The sequence below is a fragment of the Dendropsophus ebraccatus genome, chromosome 1 (genome assembly GCF_027789765.1).
Source record: "Dendropsophus ebraccatus isolate aDenEbr1 chromosome 1, aDenEbr1.pat, whole genome shotgun sequence".
In the NCBI taxonomy this organism is placed as follows: domain Eukaryota; kingdom Metazoa; phylum Chordata; class Amphibia; order Anura; family Hylidae; genus Dendropsophus; species Dendropsophus ebraccatus.
Genome location: NC_091454.1, coordinates 167,427,870 through 167,452,099, shown reverse-complemented (window position 1 = coordinate 167,452,099; position 24,230 = coordinate 167,427,870). Strand labels below are relative to the sequence as shown.

Here is a 24,230-nt window from a genome sequence, read left to right as displayed (position 1 = left end):
CTTTACCAGTAGAGGTCCAACTCAAGAAGCACAGTCTGTTATTAAAGGGGTTATGCAGGCTTAGAAAAACATGACTACTTTCTACCAGAAACAGCAACACTCTTATCCTTAGTTTGAGTGGAGTTTTGCAGCTCAGGTCCACTGAATTGAATAGAGCTTAAAGCGAATGTACCATCAGGCACATCGCTCTGAGATTTTTTACCTCAATAGGCCAATGCAAGCCGCTGGTCTATTCCCGGTCGCTGACCTGACCTGAAGCACTGGAGGTTGGCCCGCCTGCCCCCAGTGTGACGAAACCCCTCCCTTCTCTGACGCTGCCTCATTGATTCTTATGGAGCTGCGTCACAGGGGAGGGCAGAACGTCACAGCGGGGACAGAAGGGCCTGCCTCCAGTGCTTCGGGTTGGTGACTGGGAATAGATCGGCGCTGTGTGTGGAAACCGGGAAACCGGAAACTGCAGCACTGGCATCCCTGCGCCGATCTACTCATGTAAAAAATCTTAAAGTGATGTGACTGGTGGTACATTCGCTCTAATTGACAAAACCTAAAAAACAGGGATGGTGCTGTTTTTTGCAAGAAAGTAGCTGTGCTTTGTTAATCCTGGCAAATCCTTTTAAAAGGGTTGTCTGATTTAAAAAAAAAAAAAAAAGAAATTCTACTGCCAAGGTAAAAAAAAAAATTATATATTATCTGCTAATTTGATCCTTACTGTGTTTAGCACTGCCTCCAATCCTTTTCAGCAGCTTTACTCTCTTTACTGCTGCAGTAACATGCCACATTACCCCTGCAGCCAATCACTAGCCTCTGTGTTATACAGCTGAAGACCACTGAGACGCAATGATTGGTAATGGTGAGGTGGGTATATGGGTGCATCAGAGCTGCAGCCAGCGGAGAGGACCAGTACAGGAGCTCTAGAAGTTATGGGGATTAATCATGTGAACAACTTTTTTTTTTTATTTTAGCTTAGTCTCAAGCAGTAGGGACATTTTTCAAGAAGTCTGCAATATTTCCTTTTTATTATATGAAAGGATTTACTATTACTATAGTAGTCTGTAGATGGAAAGCACCATTAGACTAACTATTGCCATATGTTTCTATAATTGTAACTTTGTTTTTATTTTTTAATATGTTGAATTGTATACTAGGTCTGGGACAAGTAATATAGAGAATGCCTATACCACATTAAAGCCATATATTTTATTAAGTTCCTGTATGAAATCTTACAGAAGTAACATATACAGTAACATACAGTATACAGAGGTTTGCGTCCTTGAATGGTTAATTCCACTTGTCTTTTGTATCTCATTGTTCTGTGTAGCATATGGTACAGTATTCTGCTAAAAATAAACATACTGCACTCACGTCCTGTGGTATCCGTAAAAAAATGGCTTCTTGTTTGAATTGCAGCACTCCTGTGTTAAAGCAATAAAGTTGTGTTAAAAACGCATGTAGTTTTTCTCATACTTTTCAGGTTTGTCATTGTAATGGACCAGAATTTTGGCAAGTAAGCTTTGCCTCTTTTTTGGGTTCTGCCAATGGAGCAAATCCAGATTATATATATTAGTGAAAATGCTCCAATTTGGTACCTGATTTACATAAATGTTCTCAACACATTTCTGCTGTGATGGTAGACCGGCAGCTAAATTTCCGAGCAGTCTATAGTGGGCAAAAGGGTTTCCAGCTATAGACCTCTTAATATCACACCATTATCGCCTATAAAGTGGTTCTCCGATAAAAGGTAAAAAATATCCAGGGCAGGAAGGGTGTGGTGGGAACATAATAAGGAAGCTATACTTACCTGTCCCTGTGCCACCGCCAGGCTCCTGAATCTCCTGAGTTCCTATTATGTCAAGGTACCACAGGAGCTGCCTGCTCAACCAGTCAGTGACTGCAGCAATGTCCCACCTCTGATTGACTGAGCAGGCATTTCTGAGTGGGATATGATGTCACAGAACCTATAGCTTCAGGAGCCCAGTTCTGGGGGTTGGGTAGGTATAGCTTCTTTATTGCGAAATTGTAACCCCCCCCCCCCCCCTGCAGTTCTGCTCTTATTAAGGGCCTTTGCTCCTAAGTTGTTCATTTTGCAATATAAGTTGTATTATATGTTATCTTTATTTTGTAGGTGAGTACAATTACAGCAATAGGCAGTTTATATACTTTTTGCGTTTTTTTATTTTATTTTTTTTACTAACTTTAAAAAATGTAACCTTTTTAGAAAAAAAACCCAAGCTTTTGAATTGCCATATTCTGTCTTCTATAACCAAGGTTTTTGTCTATGGAGACATACGAGAGCTTATTTTTTTTGCTATAATTTGTAGTTTTTATTGGTACAAGACTTGCGTAGATGTGATATTTTATTAGCTTTCATTCTATTTTATCTAAGAGATGATATGACCAAAATTCAGAAATTTTGCGTTTGGTGTTTTTTTTTTTTTTTTTACTTTGAATACCATGTGGGATCAATAACGGTTCATTTTAATAAGGGGGGGGGGATTTAATTTTTTCATGGGAAGTGGTATAAAAATCTATAAAAATGCAATTTGTATGTACTGATCAGTGCTATGCTTCTGCATAGCACTAATCAGTCAGATCGGTGCTCTGCTCATTAAGTCTGCCAGACTCAATCAACAGAGAGACTGAGGCTACCACGGAAGGTAAGTATTACCCTCTGGCAACCCTAGCAACTGATCGGCATCCCTGCACCAAAGAACGGGGGCGAGCCCTCACAGACCCTGTATCTGTTAGGGCTCTCTGTGCGTGCTGCAATCAGTATTGATCGCAGCATGCACAGGGTTAAATTCCTGTAATTGCAGAAAGGTGTCAGCTGTAACATTCACCTGTTACTGACTGCATATAGCACGGGCTCAGCTCCTAATGGTGTGTTTAGACAAAGCGATTATCAGTGAACGATTTGCGATAATCGCATTTCAGCGATAATCGACTTGTGTAAACACAGCAAATGATCAAGCGACGAGCGAGAAATCGCTCATCGTGATCTTTCAACATGTTCTCAAATAATCGTTGGTCGTTCACAGAAAATTTGCAGATCGCTTCGTCTAAACAGTCTTTCAAAGATTCACCCCATGTGTGAGATGGGCTTAAGCGATCTTAAAATGATTGCAATAAATGTTTCAAATGATTTATGTTACCGTCTAAACACTGATCGTTATAAAAACCAAATTGTTGCCTCAAAATCGTTAAACGATCAGTTGGGAGAATTATCGCTCCGTGTAAAAGGACCAAAAGCCGCCGCTAATGTAACGACTGCCGTAGAGAGGCGTATCGGTGGTCGTTAAGAGGTAAATATATTTTGCATGTTTTGCCTCCCATAAAATCATAAACAACCTTTAAAATAGAGGCCATTTTAACATTGCAATACATTCACTTCTGGGTATTTGCTCCTGCAAATACCCAGCATTCAGTTGATCGCCAGGACAGGAAGCCGTGTTGCTCCTGCTGAGCTGTGCATATAATGCTTATCAAGTATACCATGTATACAGTAATAAATTGTCTCTGGAGAGCCTGCCTGTCACTGACAGCTTGCTTCTTTCTCCTCCAGTAACACAATTTCCTTGCCTCTGCAAACTTTGCAAGGATATTCAAGAACATCCTTGAAGAGTCATTTGCAGAAGAATAGAACATTCAAGGTCCAGTTTTTGGATGGTGAGATGAATGGGAAAAAAACTGACCTGGTAGTGTTTTAGTTTTTTTTTTTTTAAGTCTTTTCAGAGTGCTTAGCAGAATAGCATTGCATACAATGTAGGCCACTCAGTATTGTACAGGAGCAGGGAGTCCTGCAGAGCAGTCCCTGCTACTGCATGTAGATTCTGTGGTGCTCTGTGGCAATAGCTTAGCATGCTACAGATATATGCATGCGTGTCCAGGAGCAGGGACTGCCCAGGGTTCCTTTTCCCTCTCGCCCTATGACTGCACTCATGGAGAGGTCCACCTCCCGCTCTTATGGACAGGAAACAGTTCACTGGATCCATAAAAGAAGAGACCGCCCCTTCATCGCCAGTTCTGTTTCCTGTCCTTTGGAGCAGGAGGCAGGAGGTGGTTCTCCCACCTCTCCAAAGGATCCGTTATAGGTAGAGGGAATGGGGCAACCAGCTTTACTCACCTACTCCCGGCATCCCAGCGGCGTAAGGCTTCTCCTGGAGCAGCTGCTAAGCCTGGCTTCCTCCTCCAGCACCTGTCGGATGATGTCCTCCAGATCTTCCCTGGCTCCGCGGATTGCTGGCAGCGTCCTCCCGCAGGCGCGCGGTCCACATGCAGGTACTTCCGGGTTGGACGCGCGCGTCGGCGTGCACATGATCACGTCACGTGCGTCTGATGTCGGAGGACGCAGCGGCGTTTCCGGGGAGGGGTTCCGGCGGGGCCATGTCTTTCCGGGCCACAGGCTTTGGCCTGTTAGGTGAGAGCTCCTAGGGGCTTCCGGTCTCGGAGGGGGTGTGCTGTGCGTGCGGCGGAGGGGGAGGAGCCAGCCATTCCTTGGCGCCAGATTTAAAAGAGCCCAGCAGTTCACCGAGGATGGTGTCCACGCTGAGCAGGTATTTCAGCAGGCTTCTGGCTGTGCACTCTGCATTTTTCAGCACGTTCTCCCGCTGCCAATCTCTGCATACAGCACGCTTTGGCTGCAGACTCTGCAGATAGATCTATTCCCATTATGGAAGAGCGCGCAGATAATCCTGGGACTCCTTCTGAGACTCAACCGGTATGACAGGGGCTATCTTGGTACCTTCATATATTTATTATGGGTATATAGGTGTGTACACAAAGTATGTATGTTTTTTCTTGTAGACACCAAAGACATCCCGTACTAAGACCAGAGTGTCTCCTGTGTGTGACAGAAAGCTGAGTAGTCACAATAAGACATTATGCAGCTCCTGTCGTAATAGATTCCTGGAGGAAGAAACACCATCCTTCATGAAGGACACAAAGGAACTTATTAGAGGGGAAATTAAATCATCCCTTCCCTCAAAGGCCCTAGTCCCCGTAGAAACGGGAGAATCCTCCAGGTCTGAGCCTATGCCTGGTCCCAGTACGGAGGCAGATGAGGAGGATCCTGTGTCAGAGACAGAGGACTTTGGTGAGGTAGTTGAAATAGATAATGAATCTCACCAGTCGGAACCTTCGGCTTCCAGCATAGAGGAGGTTGATCCATTAGTCAGTGCAGTTAGACGCACTATGGAGCTAGAGGACAGTCCTGTGTCCAGGACCGTACAGGATAGAATGTTCCAGGGCCTTACCCCAAAGAAGAAAAGAGTATTTCCTATTCACCATACTATTAAGGACTTGATTAAAAGAGAGTGGAACAACCCAGACAGAAAGTTCTTCGTGCCTAGGGCAATGAAGCGTAGATATCCCTTCAATGAGGAGGAGACAACTGTTTGGGATAGAGCCCCTAAAGTTGATGCACCTTTAGCGAAGATTTCTAAGAAGGGGGTCTTACCTTTTGATGACTCTGCTACTGTAAAGGACCCTATGGACAAAAGAGCAGAGGTCTACCTTAAAAAAGGTTGGGAAGCAGCCGCTGCCTCTTTTAAGCCTCTTGTTGCGGCCACATCTGTAGCCAGATCTATGGATATCTGGATCGATAAACTGACCACAAAGATTAAAGACGATGCCCCTAAAGAGGAGTTATTAGCTTCTATCTCCAACATTAGTCAGGGAGCTAAGTTCCTATCGGAAGCCTCAGCAGATACCCTGAAACTAAACGCCAAATTTGCTGCCCTATCCAACTCTGCAAGGCGTACAGTTTGGCTCAGGGACATTACCTCTAAGGCAAAGCTATGTGCCGTACCCTTTGAGGGTGAATTTCTCTTTGGTTCCACCCTTGATGCAGTCCTTGAAAAAGTTTCTGATAGGAAGAAAGGGTTTCCTGTTGTACCCCAGCCTCCCAAAAGTAATTATAGGGGCAGAGGTAGGGGTGGTCAGCGGGGAGGCTCTTCAGGTAGAAGGGAATGGAGGACCTCTAGAAAGAGTAAAGGTCTTTTGTTCAACACTGCTGATTCCGCCAAAAAAACCAATCCCCAATGACGCCAGGCCCCGGTGGGTGGTCGCCTTTCTCTATATATTCAGGAGTGGCATAAGATATCAGCCAGCAAGAATATTTTGAATACAATAAAATATGGTTTGAAAATTTCTTTTGTGTCCCCTCCAGGCAATAGATTTGTCACCACTCAATTCTGGGATCCAGAGCGTCAACAGACCATGGAACTTGAGGTGCAATCTTTCTTGGATAAACAGGTATTGGTCACTGTACCGGTGGAGGAGAGGGGAGCAGGCTTTTACTCCACTCTCTTCCTGGTCAGGAAGCCAAATGCTACGTTTCGTACCATAATTAATTTAAAACCTCTCAACAAATTCCTTACCTATGAAAAATTCAGAATGGAATCTATACCTTCAGCCATTCTGAGTCTTTCTAGAGATTGCTCCATGGTGACCCTTGACCTCAGGGATGCGTACTATCACATCCCAGTTCACCCAGAACACCAGAGATTCCTCAGGGTTGCAGTTTGGTTTAAGGGCGCCTTCCTACACTTACAGTTTAGGGCCATGCCTTTCGGTATTTCACAGGCCCCCAGAATATTCACAAAGGTTATGGCAGAGGTGATGGCACATGTAAGGGAACAGGATATCATCATTGTTCCATACTTAGATGATTTTACTCCTGGTGGCTGATTCTCCTGAGATCCTACAATCTCAAGTCGCACAAGTGGAAATAATCTTTAAAAAATTAGGATGGGAAATAAATGAAGATAAATCAGTCAAGACTCCTTTTCACACCTGCCAATTCCTAGGGATTCTCCTAGATTCTCGGGTTCAGAAATGTTTCCTACCTTCTAGTAAAGTGACCCAGTTACTGACTAGAATAGAGCACCTCATGTACAGTCAGAGCACTACACTCAGAGAGGCCATGTCGGTTCTAGGTCTGATGACCTCCTGCATTCCCGCAGTCCCCTGGGCCCAGTATCATTCCCGAACACTGCAGACACAGATCCTCTCTCAATGGGATAGATCTACAGACTCCTTAGACTCTCTATGTGTTCTCTCTCCACAGACAGTACGTTCCCTAAGTTGGTGGACCCAGAGAGAAAATCTGGAAAAGGGGGTTCCCTGGGTACGCTCAGACGAAGTCATCCTGACTACCGATGCCAGCCCTCGGGGCTGGGGAGCCCACACAACAGACATCATACTCCAGGGGTTATGGAAGCCAGAGGAAGCTGCCTTGTCTCAGAACGTCAGAGAGCTAAGAGCAGTCTTCATGTCCCTATCCCAGGCCCTGCCCCTCCTAAGAGACAGACACGTAAAGATCCAGTCAGACAACTCATCAGTAGTAGCGTACATAAATCACCAAGGGGGCACAAGATCCAGAGAGCTAATGAGAGTCGCTCACTTCATCTTCAGACTGGTAGAACCTCATCTCTCCTCCCTCACAGCACTACATCTAAAGGGTTCAGAAAATATAAAAGCAGACTACCTGAGCAGACACCAGCTAAACCAGGGGGAGTGGAGCTTGTCAGTCAAGGTGTTTCAACAGATCTGTGCCAGGTGGGGTCATCCAGTAATAGATTTCTTCGCTTCCAAAGCGAACAAGTAGATAGAGAGGTTCTTCTCCCTGAGCCCATCAGACAACCCAATAGGGATAGATGCGCTAGCTCATCCTTGGACTCAGGGACTCCTGTATGCCTTTCCTCCGTTAAGAATGATCCCCAGAGTTCTCAGGAAGGTCAGGCAGGACAAAGCTCTGGTCATTATGATAGCGCCATTCTGGCCCAGGAGGGTGTGGTTCTCTTGGTTCAGGGAAGAAAAAGAGCGCTGCACCTCACACCTATGGCGGATACTAGTGCCCCTAGGCTAAATAAAAGACACATCAGAATTTTGTGTATGAATTGATCAAGCCATACTGCCCCATGTACCAACGTGCAGGTATCTGATACACATGGGTCCCTACACTTGGTTGAGGGTCATGTCCGTTACAGATCCCTGGGTACTGCCAGAGACTCCGGATCTTCTCAGTCAGGGTCCGATTTACCATCCGGAAGTCAAGAATCTCCACCTGACTGCATGGCTATTGAGAGGCAGATCCTCATAGATAGGGGGCTTTCAGAACAGGTCATCACCACCCTCCTAGCCAGTAAAAAGAGAGTCACATCAGAAATATATCTTAGAACTTGGAGAGCATTTTGTAGGTTTGTAAATAAACCCATTAATGTATTAGTTCCACCAGATATCCCAGTAGTACTAGATTTCCTACAGGAAGGTCTAAGTAAGAAGTTAAGGCCTAGTACTATTAGGGTCCAGATTTCAGCTCTCAGTTCCCTCTTTGACTTTAAGCTGGCGGAACATCCCTGGGTTAGGAGGTTCATGAGGGCGACAGATAGAATCTTTCCTTCCATCAAGCCTAAACTCAGGGCCGGCCTTAGGGTACATAGCGCCCTGTGCAAAACCTTTTTTCGGCGCCCCCCCCCCCCCCTTTTAAGGTAACATAAAGCTCCTTCAGCCTCGTACGAACCCTAACTCTCTGCAATGATTCCCGCTGTCTGCCCGCTCCGTGGAGAGGGTGGATACAGCCGGAGGACCGCCTGGAAAACTGGGATACAGCCATAGCCATAGGCTGTATCCCAGTTTTCCAGGCGGTCCTCCGGCTGTATCCATCCCTCTCCATGGAGCGGGCAGACAGCAGGAATCTGATGCCGAGCGTTCGGATTCATACGAACCCGAACCTCGGAAGATTTGGACCATCCCTACTGCAGACAACATGGAACACCCATCACTCAACCCCCTCCTCCACCATACACACAACTAACCCCCCAGCTATTCACACAACTACCCTACCCCTCCCCCCATGCACAAAACTATCCCCCAACCATACAGACTACTACCCGCCAGCCATACACAGAACTACCCTACCCCTCCCCCCATGCACAAAACTATCCCCCAGCCATACACACTACTACCCCCCCAGCCTTACACACAACTACCCCCCCATCCTTACACACAACTACCCTACCCCCCCCCCAGCCATTCACACAACTACCCGACTACCCCCCAGCCATACAAACAAATACCCCCCCAGCCCCCACACAATTACAAACTTTAAAGCCAAAGCCTGGAATGGATTTGAGATGAGGAGAAATCTCAGTCTTTCCTTAATGACCTGTTCTCTGTTTATAGTCTGTTTCTGACTTTGGCTTCAATAATCTGTTATGTGAATCTGTCTGTGTAAAGTCACCCTTACAGATATCCTCCTGAGCAAGTAAAATGTACATCAAATGCTGTGTTTCCATATTTGCATTCAGAATGCATTTTTAAACACATGGAAAACAAAGTCCCTATTGCAAGAGCCGTGAAATATTGCCAATAATCCCCACAGCATTGCACGGCTATTGGAGAGGAAAGCGCGATTTCATCCATGTTTGGACACAAATGTGGAAACAGCCTAACACCCCCTGCTGTCCACAAAAGGGGGGAAAACACTGAAAACAAATGGGTAATTTTTCTGAAAAATGCTATGTGACATGTAAGGGCTATTTTATAATACACACATTATATATATATATATATATATATATATATATATATATAATATATATATATTAGATTGCTGCAGCATGTATGCAGTGTATCTTAGCTATCAGCCTCCCACCATAATTGGGCCGCGTTCAGGTCACCTCAGCTGGTGACTATGGTCAGACCGCGTCCTGCTGGTATACACACATGTAACAGACCACAATAGTGCAGCATATCCCACTATTCAGTCCAGTTACATTTGTGTATATCAATGGGAAGTGGCCTGACCAGTCACTAGCTGACTACAATTAAAGTGAATGGGATATGTCTTGGGGCGGGCTGCTGCTGCTGCTGATGTATGGCCCTGGCTGCGCTCACAGGTATGCTGTGTATTAGGGACCCCCCCATAGTATACACACATCTGGCCTCTCCTGCCTCCTTAGCTGTGACTTTTATTTATTACAGTAAGTCAGGTTTAACTCTTTCATTGCTTTTCACCATATATTTCTGTGTCATTAGCTGCAGTGTAAGGGTTAAACCTCTCCTGCCCCAATAAATCAAAGTTACAGATAAGGAGTCACAGGAGGAGAATGGTCTCATCCCCCTCTCCTCCTCCATCCCAGCTGTGACAGGACTGCTGCCCCCACCTCAGTGCTGTGCTGCCCCCACCTCAGTGCAGTGCTGCCCTGCCCCCACCTCAGTGCTGTGCTGCCCCCACCTCAGTGCTGTGCTGCCCCCACATCAGTGCTGTGCTGTCCCTGTCACAGCCCACTCCCAGCTACCTGACAGGATCACGGCATGAGCAGAGATGGAGGTAAAGCAGGGATATTACTCACACTGTCTGCTGCTGTTCTGTCAGGACGGGTCAGCCGGGGGAGGGGCGCTTACTCTCTCTCTCTCTCTCTCTGCTCTGGCTGCCTGTCTCTCTTCACAGAGCAGCTAAGCTGATTGGTGGAACAGCAGGGGAGCTCGTACTGTTCCACCAATCAGCAACAAAGATGCCCTGCAGCAAGCACGGAGAGTGGAGAGGAGGATTATACCACTGCAGGAGGCAGGAGGGGGGCGCTCTGGCAGACAGCTGCACAGAAGTTAGATGTGCTTTCTGTCTGTCTGCTAGAGCGCCCCAAACGAACCACTATGTGAGGAGGAGGCCAGGTGCTCTGGCAGACAGACAGAAAGCACATCTAACTTCTGTTTCTAAGTTAGATGTGCAGCTGTCTGCCAGAGCGCCCCCCTGCTGGCCGGGAGTGAGGCGCCCTGTGCAATCGCACAGCTCGCACACCCCAAAGGCCGGCCCTGCCTAAACTCCCACCGTGGGATTTAAATCTAGTTCTCTCCCAGCTAACAGAACCTCCATTTGAACCCTTAGCAGCAGATCTCTCCATCAAGACTCTCACTCAAAAGTTAGCCTTCCTTCTAGCTATTACCTCTGCCAGGAGAGTAGGAGAAATATCAGCCTTCTCCATTCAGCAACCCTATATGTCTATTAGAGAGGATAGGGTGATCTCCAGACTATCTCCAGACCCAGCCTTCCTTCCCAAGGTGGGAAGTGGTACTCCCCTCATTCTGCCCCAGCCCCTCTAATGAGGGGGAGTCTCGTTTTCACTGTCTAGATGTCAGGAGATGTCTTATCCATTATCTACAGAATACAGAACAGTGGAGGCTTTCCAATAATATTTTAATACTCTTTCAGGGAAAGAATAGAGGGAAGGCTGCATCTGCCCAGGTGATAGCTAAGTGGATTAAGAACACCATCTCTTCTGCCTATCTAGCCGCAGGTATCGAAGTTCCATCAGGGTTCGGGGCTCACTCTACCCGTTCAGTAGCCACATCCTGGGCAGAGAGAGCCTCAGTATCTATTGAGCAAATCTGCAGGGCTGCTACGTGGAGCTCCCCCCATACCTTTTTTAAGCACCATAGGCTCCAGTTATCCTCTCAAGAAGACTTAATCTTTGGGAGAAGGGTATTGCAGGCAGTGGTCCCACTCTAGTAATTCCTATTCTAGTCTCCATGGGTGCCGTCATAGGGCGAGAGGGAAAACATGAATTACTCCCGCCTAATACCCTCCCTTATATTGTATATATTGGTCTTACACTGTTAGTGAGACTTTGTATTGATATAGTCATATAAGTAGTATTATATGATATTAAATTAGTAAGTTTTTTTCGAAAAAAAAAAAATATATATACTTATTTTCCAAAGAAGATTTAGATATGCTCCTGAGATTCCTTGATGAGGAACTGGCAATGAAGGGGCGGTCTCTTCTTTTATGGATCCAGTGAACTGTTTCCTGTCCAGAGGAGCGGGAGGTGGACCTCTCCATGGGTGCCGTCATGGGCTTTGAGGAAAAGCAATTACCGGTTAGTAATTCATGTTTTCCTGTACTATACAGCGGCACAATGCTTTTGCTGCAGTCAGAAGGGAGCGGCACATGGGTAGAGAAGAAAATAATAGAGATTGACTCCGAGAAGATGTCACCTGTGAATTACTGGAATCACTGCACTGTAATAACTTACCCAGTTTGCAGGGCTGGGATCACAACATGGCCACTGCATAGGGGTTATTGGACTGTGTACAGAGATGTTTATTTTGTTTGGTGGTCACTGTGTGGTGGTAATGGTAGTAGTCACAGTGCAGTGTAATTATTTGTCCCTTGTATATTGGTCTTATTGTTGATATTGGTCTGTGTATAGTGGTGTCTAGGGCTAGGCGATATTGGGCTAAATCAATTTCGCGATTAATTAAATAAGCTATGTTCACACTACAGGACATGTATATACAGGTATACAGCTATATACACACACACTACGGGACATGTGTATACAGGTATACGGCTATGTACACACTACAGGACGTGTATATTCAGGTATACAGCTATGTACACACTACGGGACATGTGTATACAGGTATACGGCTATGTACACACTACGGGATGTGTATATACAGGTATACGGCTATGTACACACTACAGGACGTGTATATACAGATATACGGCTATGTACACACTACAGGACATGTGTGTATACAGGTATACGGCTATGTACACACTACAGGACATGTGTATACAGGTATATGGCTATGTACACACTACAGGACGTGCATTTTCAGCTATACAGCTATGTACACACTACAGGACATGTATATACAGGTACACAGCTATGTACACACTACAGGAAGTGTATATACATGTATACGGCTATGTACACACTACAGGACGTGCATTTTCAGCTATACAGCTATGTACACACTACAGGACATGTATATACAGGTATACAGCTATGTACTACAGGGGCACAAAGTATATATGACAGGTGACATTACAGGGACACAGTATATATAATGGGTATATAGTATATTCTATATAGGTGACAGTACAAAGGCACTGTTATGAGGACACTATGAATGGCACATTATAGGGGGCTGTAGCTGGCACTTATGGGGACACATGGTGGCACATTATAGGGGGCTGTAGCTGGTACTTATGGGGACACATGGTGGCACATTATAGGGGGCTGTAGCTGGCACTTATGGGGACACATGGTGACACATTATAGGGGGCTGTAGCTGGTACTTATGGGGACACATGGTGGCACATTATAGGGGGCTGGTATCAGTCACCACTATACAGGTTGCCATAGATGGCTGCAGTAATCCCATTCCCTGCCTCATAGTATGCAGTCATGTGACCCCCCCCACTCTCCATATCCTCACTATACAGAGGCACTTATCACTTGGCTGTAGTGACCACTGACCTTCCCTCTGCACATGCTTTCAGACGCCGGGCGGGTTGGGGGGCGCCCTGAGACGCTGTATTGTGCCGGTGGGGGGCCGCTCTGAGACACCCAGTGGGGGTGGGGGGCGCTCTGAGACGCTGTATTGTGCTGGTGGGGGGCCGCTCTGAGACGCCCGGTGGGGGTGGGGGGCGCTCTGAGACGCTGTATTGTGCCGGTGGGGGGCCGCTCTGAGACGCCCAGTGGGGGTGGGGGGCGCTCTGAGACGCTGTATTGTGCTGGTGGGGGGCCGCTCTGAGACGCCCGGTGGGGGTGGGGGGCGCTCTGAGACGCTGTATTGTGCCGGTGGGGGGCCGCTCTGAGACGCCCAGTGGGGGTGGGGGGCGCTCTGAGATGCTGTATTGTGCTGGTGGGGGGCCGCTCTGAGGCGCCGGGCGGGTGATTCGGGTATTGTACCAGTGGGGGGGACGCTCTGAGACAGCGGGCCGGACGGGAGGGGGCGTCTTGAGACGCTGGGCAGGTGGGGGTTAGAAGGGAGCCACTGTGAGACGTCGGGCGGGTGGAGGGGGAGACACTCTGAGATACCGTGTCGGGCAGGTGGGGGGGACTGTTTTTACACGCCAGGCGGGGGTTAGAGGGTGGCAGGTGCGCTTAGATACACGGTGCCAGTCTCCTATGTGCTGTCTGTGCGTCCCTGCACAGACAGCACATAGGAGACCTCCTTCAACCTGTTCAGGGCTCAGACAGGAAGATAGTGAAAATACCGCAGATACCGTCCTGGCAAAGTTGAGGTCGGTTAACCGACGCCAGTGACGGTATTGGTATTTTCACGGTATACCCCCCAGCCCTAGTGGTGTCTATTCAGTATGGTGGTATTATACAGTCACTATGTAGTGGTCTTGGTGTGATGGAATTATTTATCCCTTCTATAGTGGGGTTATTGGTAATATTGGTCTGTGTATTGGGGGATTTATTTAATACCAGTATGACGGTATTATTAGGCCACTGCTCTTGTAATATGTTGTCTTAATGTAGAGGTATTTCTTTTTGTAACCCCAACCCTTAGGAAAATTGTTCATGCATCACCTTATTCATGGGTCGGGAAGCAGGGAGGGTGCAATATTTTGCCTTGCCCCGGGTGCTGCCAGCCCTTTGCTGCTGATGTATACATGTTATATTGAGGTCTTGATCCCAGTAATGATGCATTGATAACAGTTGTGTAACGTAATAATGGCTGCAGAGATACAGCAGAAGCTGAGAGGCAGGCCGGTCAGCCAGTACGTGGACTGAAATCTGGGGACACAGGACACTGGTTGTTGTGGTGGAGGAATTACTTCTCCTTTATGGGTAATTACCTTATTTCTCAAGGATTTGTTGTTAAAGATTTTTTTCCCCCTCTGTTGTTTCAATCTCCACTTCTGCTTAAGATCTTTGTTCCTGTTGCTAAGTCGCCAGTTGCCATGGAAATGGCTATTTCGCCTTCTATATTATGGCAGGGTACGATCCATCTTCCCTTTAAACCATTGGAACAGGCTGCTTGTCCTGCCACACGCCTTATTGGCTCTTGGTATTGCACAGAAGCTTCAGTTTGGCCCACTAGGGATTCTGGGATAAAAAAGCGAATAGAGATTATGGTTGGGGAAGACTGCAGTACCGGCACCATCACCACTAGAGGGAGACATTACATCAAACACAATTAGTCACTTCTCCATAATTTACAGAACTTGATTACAGACATACAGAAGGGAAATCCTGCAACCCCATTGCTTCATATGTAAAGTTCAACCTCTTTGCAATCTCTAATGTAAAAACCTGTGTACCCTGAATTTTATTCCATATCATACTGTGATGAATAGCTTTTTCTTCCATAAGAACTGACCTTTACCACTGTACATTTCTCTATTCCCAGTAAATTATTTTATTGTCATATGGGTTATAGCTGCCCAGTCTGGGTTGATTTTAATGACTATGTAAAGATTTACTCTGCCTTTTATTGTAATAATGGTATTTACTGTACTTAGCATGTAAGTATATAGTATCTGGCTGTATGCAGCGTATCATTCTGGTATTTAAAAAAGCTTTGCTTAAGTTTATTTTTGTATGGAACATTGCTTGTTATAAGGAATGAAACATAAATGCTATATACTGAACACTTATATGCCATCCAATATAGGATGGATATATTAAATAATAGTTGACCCTCCACCCAAAAAAATATTTTAATGTAATTGGTCCTTACTCCAGTGCCAGAAATGCACTGGTGGCGATGCTCCCAGTCATTGGTTACCTTAAATCATAGGCTTGTTACATCCCATTTGCTGTACAGGTGACAAACCTCATGTCCCTGGCCATGCCTTAGCTCCATCATGCTACCATTGCCAATCAATGCCGGGGCATATTTACAGCTTTTGCTGCCCTAGGCATTCAGACCTAATACACCACATTAGGACAATTACACAAGCATCAGAATTCTTTGCAAGCAGATTTATCGCAAATACACAAAAAAGTGCATGATTTACTTGTGGATTTTGTTGCATATTCACTGTGGATCTTACCTCTATACACAGAAAGTGAGGAAATCAATCATAAATATGCAACATAATCAGCGGCTGCAGATCTGCAGCTAAATTTTCCATAGGTTCTGATATGTGGATTCAAAGCATGGCAGCATTCACATCAAATGTAACTATATTCTGTGTATGTATGTGATATATATATATATATACATACACACACACACACACACACACACACACACACACACACCACACAAGTACTGTGGTCGAGATCAATTTTGCACCAGACATATGTGGTGACCACCTAACAGTGTTTTCTTCTGACATCTGAATTTTGTGTCAGCTGATTCCTTTAAGACGTATTCCTCTTATATAATCTTATAATCTTATTCTAGGAATGATGATCCCACTATGATGGTTATTGTTAATTTGTCGGTGCCTGCAGCTCAGTGTATTTTTGTATCCACCAGTGAGTATGGTGAATGTGTTTTCTGGTCGAAGAGCTATTACCATGCTTCACTTAATATGCAAGGACCTTGTGCAATGCTCATAAGTCATGCAGGTGCTACTTGATTTAATGAGGTAAAAGCAAGCAAATGGTCATTATTCTCCTGCTGTGATCGGGAATTAATGCAAATACCAGCATTAGATTTGAGCTGAGGACAATCATAGATTACAAGGAAAGAGCAAATCTCATCTAACCTCCTCATATCCATTCGTCTACTCTAATGCTGCCTTTTACAGGCCTCTTCTATAGTATGAATACTATATTTACATGGATCTGAAAACAAATTTGTCTCCCCCCTCCCTCAATGCATATTGAGCTGGTGGTAGCTTTGGATTTCTTTTAGTAGAATCTTTGCTGCCATACCCTGCCTCTACACTTCCATTTGCCTCCCTCCCTCCCTTTTGTATGCGCAGCAAGGCCTAAGATGCAAACTGGAGGCACAGTATTGCAGAGGTCCAAGACTTTTTATACGCTGTACGGCATCAGTGAAGATACACTACTTGGACTGATGAGAGTCGTAATGAAAATCTATATTTTTATTGCAGTGATTACGCGTTTTGAGGCTCCGCCTCTTCATCAAATCATATTGCCATATTGCAAATACGTTGATTTAGCAAACTTGCCTCCTTCCCCTGATATGCCCACTATTTCCCTCCCATTGTTGATAGCTGGTTGTCTAGGTTACTGACAACCACTCTGCTCCAAAAGCAGTGGTCTGGTTGGTGTATATAAAGCCCTAGTATACATATTTCTCTGTATTATACGGTATACTGTATATCTATACCTGCACATTATAGTTTTACAATGGAACCTTGGGCAACAGTTTTTTGAGGTGTAATGGTACCACTTTTTACAGGAGTGGGGACTCCCATCAGTAATGAGGGAATCCCCACTCTGAATGGGGTTTCCCACTTAAAAGCAGGAAGCCTTTGCTCCTAAGCTGGCCAATGTTCCTACTGCTGCTGAGCCAAAGCCGTAAACTGCTTAGCTGGCTAGGCAGGGGTTAAGTGAGAATGCATAGCATCTCCACTTAAACCCCCAGGATGAGCAGAACACTTGTGACTATGATAAGTGTTCTGATTCTCTTTGCAGTGATGGCACTGCTGGCTTTGTCTTCATCTGTACTGCAGCCACTAGTGACGGTCATTTGGTAGTTGTTCATAGGAACTAAACACATATCTATCAGATAGCAAAAACTTTAGCAGTAGCCAAATCCTAAATAAAGGTATAATGAAGGTCATAGCCATAACATGTATTCTAATTTACCAGTAAAACTATCTTTTAGGAGATCATAATGACTTTTGGGTTTATAGTCCCAGAGGGAAATCCACAAGCTGCACTCGATATAAACTTAACCTTAAATGTATTGTACAAATCCTTTACTAATTCCACATTTTCTGGTTTATCTCCTAATATTCTACTTAGCCTCAACTGTTCTAATAATTATGGAAATGCATAAACCCAGAGACCGTCCTGTAATGTTTTACTGGAGATATATATTAGAATGCTTGTCTAGTAGAAGCAATTCGCCACAGACTTATTCCTATAGCCTAGGGGGACTAGAAAAATAAATCTTATTTCAAGCAAAGTTATGTTCTGTGCTGACTTTCTCTATGTTAAACACATTCTTTACCCCTATCAATCTTATGTACATACACAGTCTGCACCCAAAACTCCAATTCATTTGTATGTTTAAATGTTCCTCAAGCTGATTAAGAATTTATTTATTCAAAGTGTCTGAGGTTGCACTATAATGACATTGAAAATGCTATTTTTAACCATATTTTACATCCATTATCTCTTTGGCTATGTCCTCCATTGAAATTAATAGAAAACCTATAAAAAAAAAAACGGAAATTACTACTTCTCTTGTGGTGTGGAATATAATTATTCCTACTTTGTTGCCTTCATCTTGTGCACTCATTTACTAAGATGCAAAAGTGGCGGAGAACAAATTCTGGAAGGAGCATCTACATGCAGATTTGGTGCATTCACATTCTGTAGTGCCTATTGCAAGAGGTCAGCTTTAAAGGGCTTATCTAGCACTACAAAAACATGGCCACTTTTTCCCCTCTCTTGTCTCCAGATTGGGTGTGGTTTCAAACTGGCCATGTTTTTGTAGCGCTGGATTACCCCTTTAACCCCTTAGCGACCCATGACGTATCTGATACGTCATGGTGCCGCGGGGGGTGTTCAGAGCGGGGTCCCGCCGGCGATGATCCCGGCTGACACGTGCAGCCGGGCAGTGCCTCTATTAGCCGGCGCGGGTCCCGTTGCAGCGCCAGCTAATTAAGCCTCTAAGTGCAGCTGTCAAACAGCGACGCAATTTTGCACTTTGGGATTTTTTTGCGCTTACGCAGTTTACCGTACGAGATCAGGAATGTGATTAATTAATAGTTTGGGCGATAGCACACATGTTTGTTTATTTATTTACTTTTATTAACGTCCCGGAGGAGCGATCTCCCCACTAGACACCAGGGATGACGCTGCAAACGGTAATCGGATGCAGCTGTCAACTTTGACAGCTGCATTCGATTACTGTATTAGCGGGCACGGCAATCGGACCGTGCCCGCTAATACCTGCGGTCCCGGGCTACAAGCGGCACCCCGGACCGCCGCGGTTCAGAGCGCTCTGAACGTCCTTACCGACCGCAGGGCGTAAATATACGCCCGCGGTCGTTAAGGGATTAACGAACATATATCTGTTAATAATGGTTTGAATTTTTTACAAGCCATCAGATAATATAAAAGTTATACATGTTACATATCGTTGTAATCGTAACGACTTGAGGAACATGCATAACCAGTCAGTTTTACCATAAAGCGAACGGCGTAAATGCAAAACTCCCCAAAATCAAAACAAATTCTTTTTTTTTTCAATTTGAGAGCGCAAATGATTTTTTTACGGTTTCGCAGCATATGTTATGGAAAAATAATGCCTGTCATTGCAAAGTACAATTGGTTTCGCAAAAAATAAGCGCTCATATACGTCTCTAGGTGGAAAAATGCAAGCGCTATGGACTTTTAAACATAAAGTGGAAAAAGCAAAAGTGCAAAAACAAAAATTGGCTTTGACCTTAAGGGGTTAAACTGGTGCAGGAGTTTAGCTCAAAAGACACAGTGGATATTAGGCCACTTTCACATACTGTATTTGTTAGTAAAACAACAGACGTTGTTGCAGCTTGAAAACAACGGCCGTTGTCAACTAACAATACCGATTGCATTGAAGTGTATACACTACCCTATATACACTACAGCAATTGTTCTCTGCGGCCACACAAAATTGACAGGTCTATTTTGTACGGCTGCTATTCAGGAAACAGCGGCTGTACAAAATGTAAAGTATGGCTCACAATGTAAAGTATGGCTCCTGGACATACTTTACACTGTGGTCTGTGGCAAATTGGAGCCTGCATTCCAATTAAAATCAAGTGATGTTCATCCGGCTGACATACTGCAGAACATCTCAGACATCATCGGCTGTTGTTTGACACGGCCATGTCAAACAATAGCCGATGTTCTCACAGTGTGTGAACATGGCCTTAGAAGGGTTTTCCAAGCAAAATGGACTGATGCGCTATTAGCTGTTTAGTGGCTGCACTACGTAATGAACAATGTCGGAAGAAGTTTGTTTTTTAACGTAAAAAATAGAGTAGGGTGGGGGTGATTAAATTTTTTTTATTATAGGATGTATTTATTTATATTCAAAAAAGAAAAAAATAATTGTTTTATAAACCTCTATATGTACTGCATTGCTCCGTCATATCAGCACTTGATTGCTTCAGCATGCTGGAGACAGGCTAAAACAATTGCCGAAACAAGCAGCCTCGGGAGGCCTTGCAGAGGATTGGCTCACCACGATCGCACTGCAGGGAGCCAGTCCGAACCACTGCACCACCAATTATACATAGCCGAGCCATTGAAATGTCACCGTCAGCTTTGACAGTATCTAAATGGTTAAATAGCCAGAACGAACGACTGCTCCATGCTGGCTATAAGTGGTGGTCTCCAGCAGCTGCTGAGGTGCTTTATAGAGCAGAATCAAGTCCAGAGCCCACTCCATACACTTGTCATGGCACCAACACCTGTCACACACAGGGACACAGTTCACAGTTAATTTTTGTCCGTAATTGTGGATTACACTATGGAATGTGTGAATGTAGCCAGACACAAAGCATATAGCCCTGAGTATACAGGTAGCTTACTATCAGCCACATAACAGAAGATGTACTACAAGTGTTACCTCCAAATATATCATCTAGAGAGATCACTGGGTTTGCATACATTCCCAGGCACAATAATGACTCCTAGTTGGAGTGGGCCCTGGGAAGCTACCTTGACAAGGTGATGGGCGAGCAGCTTTATTTATCTTTCCTTTCTATAATTCAAGGTGTTGCAGGAGTGACCTCTACATGCATCTTTATGACACTCTTTCTAACCAGCCATCACCCAGCTCTGTACAGACAAGGGGCGAAACCCCCCAAACTTCTGTCTGCAGATTTTCTTCTGAGGAGAGTTCTGGCTTGGTTTAAATCCTCAGTCATATTTTAGAACACTGATTTTAAGGGAAAGCTACCTTGAAAAGGTGGTGCGAGAGGTTTGAAAGGGTTAAGTGTGGAAAGTATGATTCTTTAGTTTTCCATGTTAAAAGAATTCTACATTAAAGGCTGTCAGTGTGTCTGATGTTTTCATGGTCTTCAGGTTGCTGTATCCTGTAATATTCCCATTGTATAAAACTGAAGGATTAGTATTCTTGGCATACTTTCTAGGTCCTTGCTGCACCTCCCCCAGCTCATTTAATTCCATATCACACGTCTGCTTCGAGCAGCCAGGCAACGCACATCTCCCTGCCTGAGTGGCTCAGGATTTAGATACAGAAAATTTACCATGCATCCCCTCAGGCGGCTACTTCCCCAATGAAATCATTGCCTAGATACATTGATCTGTGCAGAGTTTAGCGCTTTATAACTGAAGGGTTACACCCGCTCAGCTCTCTATCCTCATACCTATCCTTGATGGTGTGGTAATAAACATGAGTAATACCATGTAGCTCAGGTGAGAAGTGGCTATTCAGTTAGGTTACTTTTATTGTTTTCTCCATCAAAGAATATGAAAATATGGGTAAGATAATGTGTTGCTGTCATTACAGATGACTTTCTGATAAGATTTTGCCTTTGCTCCATCTCCAATTTTCAATTGTCCCTGGGCTGGTGGGTTCTGTCTGTCATGTGACGTCCGTCATATACTGCATACAGACAGAATACAAGATCCTGGGGTATTATGTCTCCATAACACCTCAAGAACAAGAGCAGCATGGAAGACGTTATAGAGCAGCAGTGAACAGTCTCAACTTTGAACAAGCCCTGTGGCGAGATCTGTTACTGACAGTAGCTTCTGTGTGGACTCTATGCTGTCTCTCTGCAGCTTCTGGTCTCCAGCCACTCCCCCCCATCTCCCTCCTCATCCATCACCCATAGACATACATTGTCAGCTTGTAACATGATTTCTTATGTGCTGCAGGTATGTCTTATAAACAGTAGACAGATTTGAGCTGGCTTTCAGAATGAATGGCATTTTAGCTGGTGGTCGAGTAGGAGCAAGAAGCACAATAAAAGGAGAAAGAAGCATTTTGTCAGATGGTATACATATGAGGATATTAAAGGGGTACTCCAGCGGGGGGGCACTTTTTCGCTTGGACCGGGGACGATGTGGCTGAGGGAAAAGACGTCCACTCACCTCCCTGGTTCCAGCGGCGGGTCCCGCATCGCAGCGCTCCGGTGCCCGGTTCCCGGCCGCTTCCTGGTGTCTGACGTGGGCCCGAGACGTGACGTCTCAGGTCCGCTCAGCCAATCGGTCACAGATCTGAGCGGACTTGAAACGGATCCCGCCTCATTCACTGACTGGCTGAGCGGACCTGAGATGTCACGTCTTGAGCCCACGTCAGACACCAGGAAGCGGCCGGGCACCGGAGCAAAAAAGTGCCCCCCCCTCCCGCTGGAGTACCCCTTTAAGGTAGATTATCACGGGTTAAGTTCTGCATGGAAATCCTTTCATGTTCACTAAATCGAGTTAATACAATGTGTGGATGAAGCTGCTTTATATTGCATCAAGTTTCCCAGTAATTCTCTTTTTTTAATTAAACAATGTGACTTTATTAGGAACACGTAACCGCCTGTACAGAATTCAATCTTACTTAGTACATCTATGTGAGCAAACAGACAAGATAACAACCCTGTTCATTATCAGTAGGAATAAAGAATATTTAACAGAATATTCCTATTCTAATAGTTGTTTACATGTAAGCCCAGATCATGGGTAAGGTATATTTTTTATATAAAGCCTCCAGTTTATATAAAAAATACACCTTACCCATGGATGCCTAGACTAAGGTTTCAGCAGGCTGCCTACATTTCTGGGTATTTGTATGCAGTCAGCTCTCCAAGTAAGAGATATATTACTGCTGAGATGATGTAATGATGACTGGCTTTACCTGCAACATTGTAACCAGGGGCGGATTAAGTTCACCATAGGCCCCGGGCTGTTGACCAAGCTTGGGCCCCCCAACTCTACTGTAACTATGGCAGCACTAGTGTGGTGTTCATAGTACAGGATAGATAATCTCATGATGCCCTGATTTGTTCAAAACTGTGGTAAAAAAGCAGCAATTTTGCAAATCATGGCAGAACTGTAGCCAGGAGACAATACTCTAGTGAAAGTATAAGACTTTTTGGGTGGCCATGGGCTCCCCAGGAGCTCAGGGCCCGTGGCTACCGCCCAAAACGGACCTATTATAATCTGCTACTGATTGTAACTTCTTTGTAATGCTGAGAGAGTTATTCTGAGTTCAATTTGCTAATGAACTCGCTGTGATTATCCTTCCCAGCATTACAAAGAATTTACAGTGTTGCAGATAAAGCCAGTCAGGGGCTTGTTTACATCAGTCGTCTCAGAAGGGGGGGGAGGAGGGGGAGACAGAGAGAAAGGCTTACACACAGATTTTTGTGTTTTCAGCAGAAAGTAGAAACTCAGAACTGGGAGAAGAAGAATGAATAGATAATAACAAGTATGAAATTAATTGTTAGTCTGACCATAGGCAACAACATATCAAAAGTTATTTTTGAGTGGAATACCCCTTTAAGTTTCTGATACCCCATATACCCTGTACCTTCATATGTGTTAACTCCCTGCAGGCTAAAACTATATGTTTGCCCTTTAATGCAAAGATGTTCTTCTATGTGGCCCTCATGTGTTAGGTATAAGGAAACATGCAACTTGTACACAGTCTCATGTTTGAAGATGATGTATACCTGTGAAAAATACTTGATGTTTCTGTGCACTGGTCATGGGATGAAATAAAAACCATATTATATTTTTATAGTAGGAATGTCTGGATTTCATCTGGAGCTCCTTCTCTCAATCATAACATAGAGTGTAGTGTGTATACTACTACTATACATGTAACACAGTGCATTATACTATAATACTATGTTATATAGCAGTACCTTATACCTGCATGTCTGTGGACACCAGTACACATACATGCTGATAATTCTATAAATAATTCTGCAAAAGTCGATGTCTGGTGGTAGCCAGCCTTCACTCCTCCACTGTGTGGGGAGCATTCAGTGCCCCCTCTTCCTGTGTCCAGAGTGTTTAAGGGGATGACTCACCTAATGGCGTCAGCAGTATCACCATGGCAACACTATGTTTTCTACATTTATTCACTTTTACAGTAATTGTTTTGAAGAGCATGTTTTCTTTTTTAAATAATTCAAATAATGGGAAGGTGAATTGTGCAGCTGGGATGTAATAGACTGCCGTCTAAATTAAGGTTCCATCGTTTACTTTTATAATTACTTCCTGTCATATAACAAGCAATGGAAGGTTTAATCAGAGAGGCTCTGAAAATAATGATCTTAATAAAGAGACAACCTGGACCCAGACCACCGGCCTAGAATC

The 24,230-nt window shown here is 44.7% G+C and overlaps 1 long non-coding RNA gene across 1 annotated transcript; it reads right to left on the bottom strand.

Moving 5' to 3' along the window:
- Positions 1-1,182: 1,182 nt before the first annotated feature.
- LOC138801321 (uncharacterized) lies at positions 1,183-23,896 on the bottom strand. The gene is made up of 3 exons (XR_011364601.1): positions 23,774-23,896; positions 14,603-14,852; positions 1,183-1,412 (listed from the first exon to the last, which is right to left on the bottom strand). It is a non-coding gene; the product is annotated as an uncharacterized lncRNA (long non-coding RNA).
- Between the last annotated feature and the right edge of the window lie 334 nt (positions 23,897-24,230).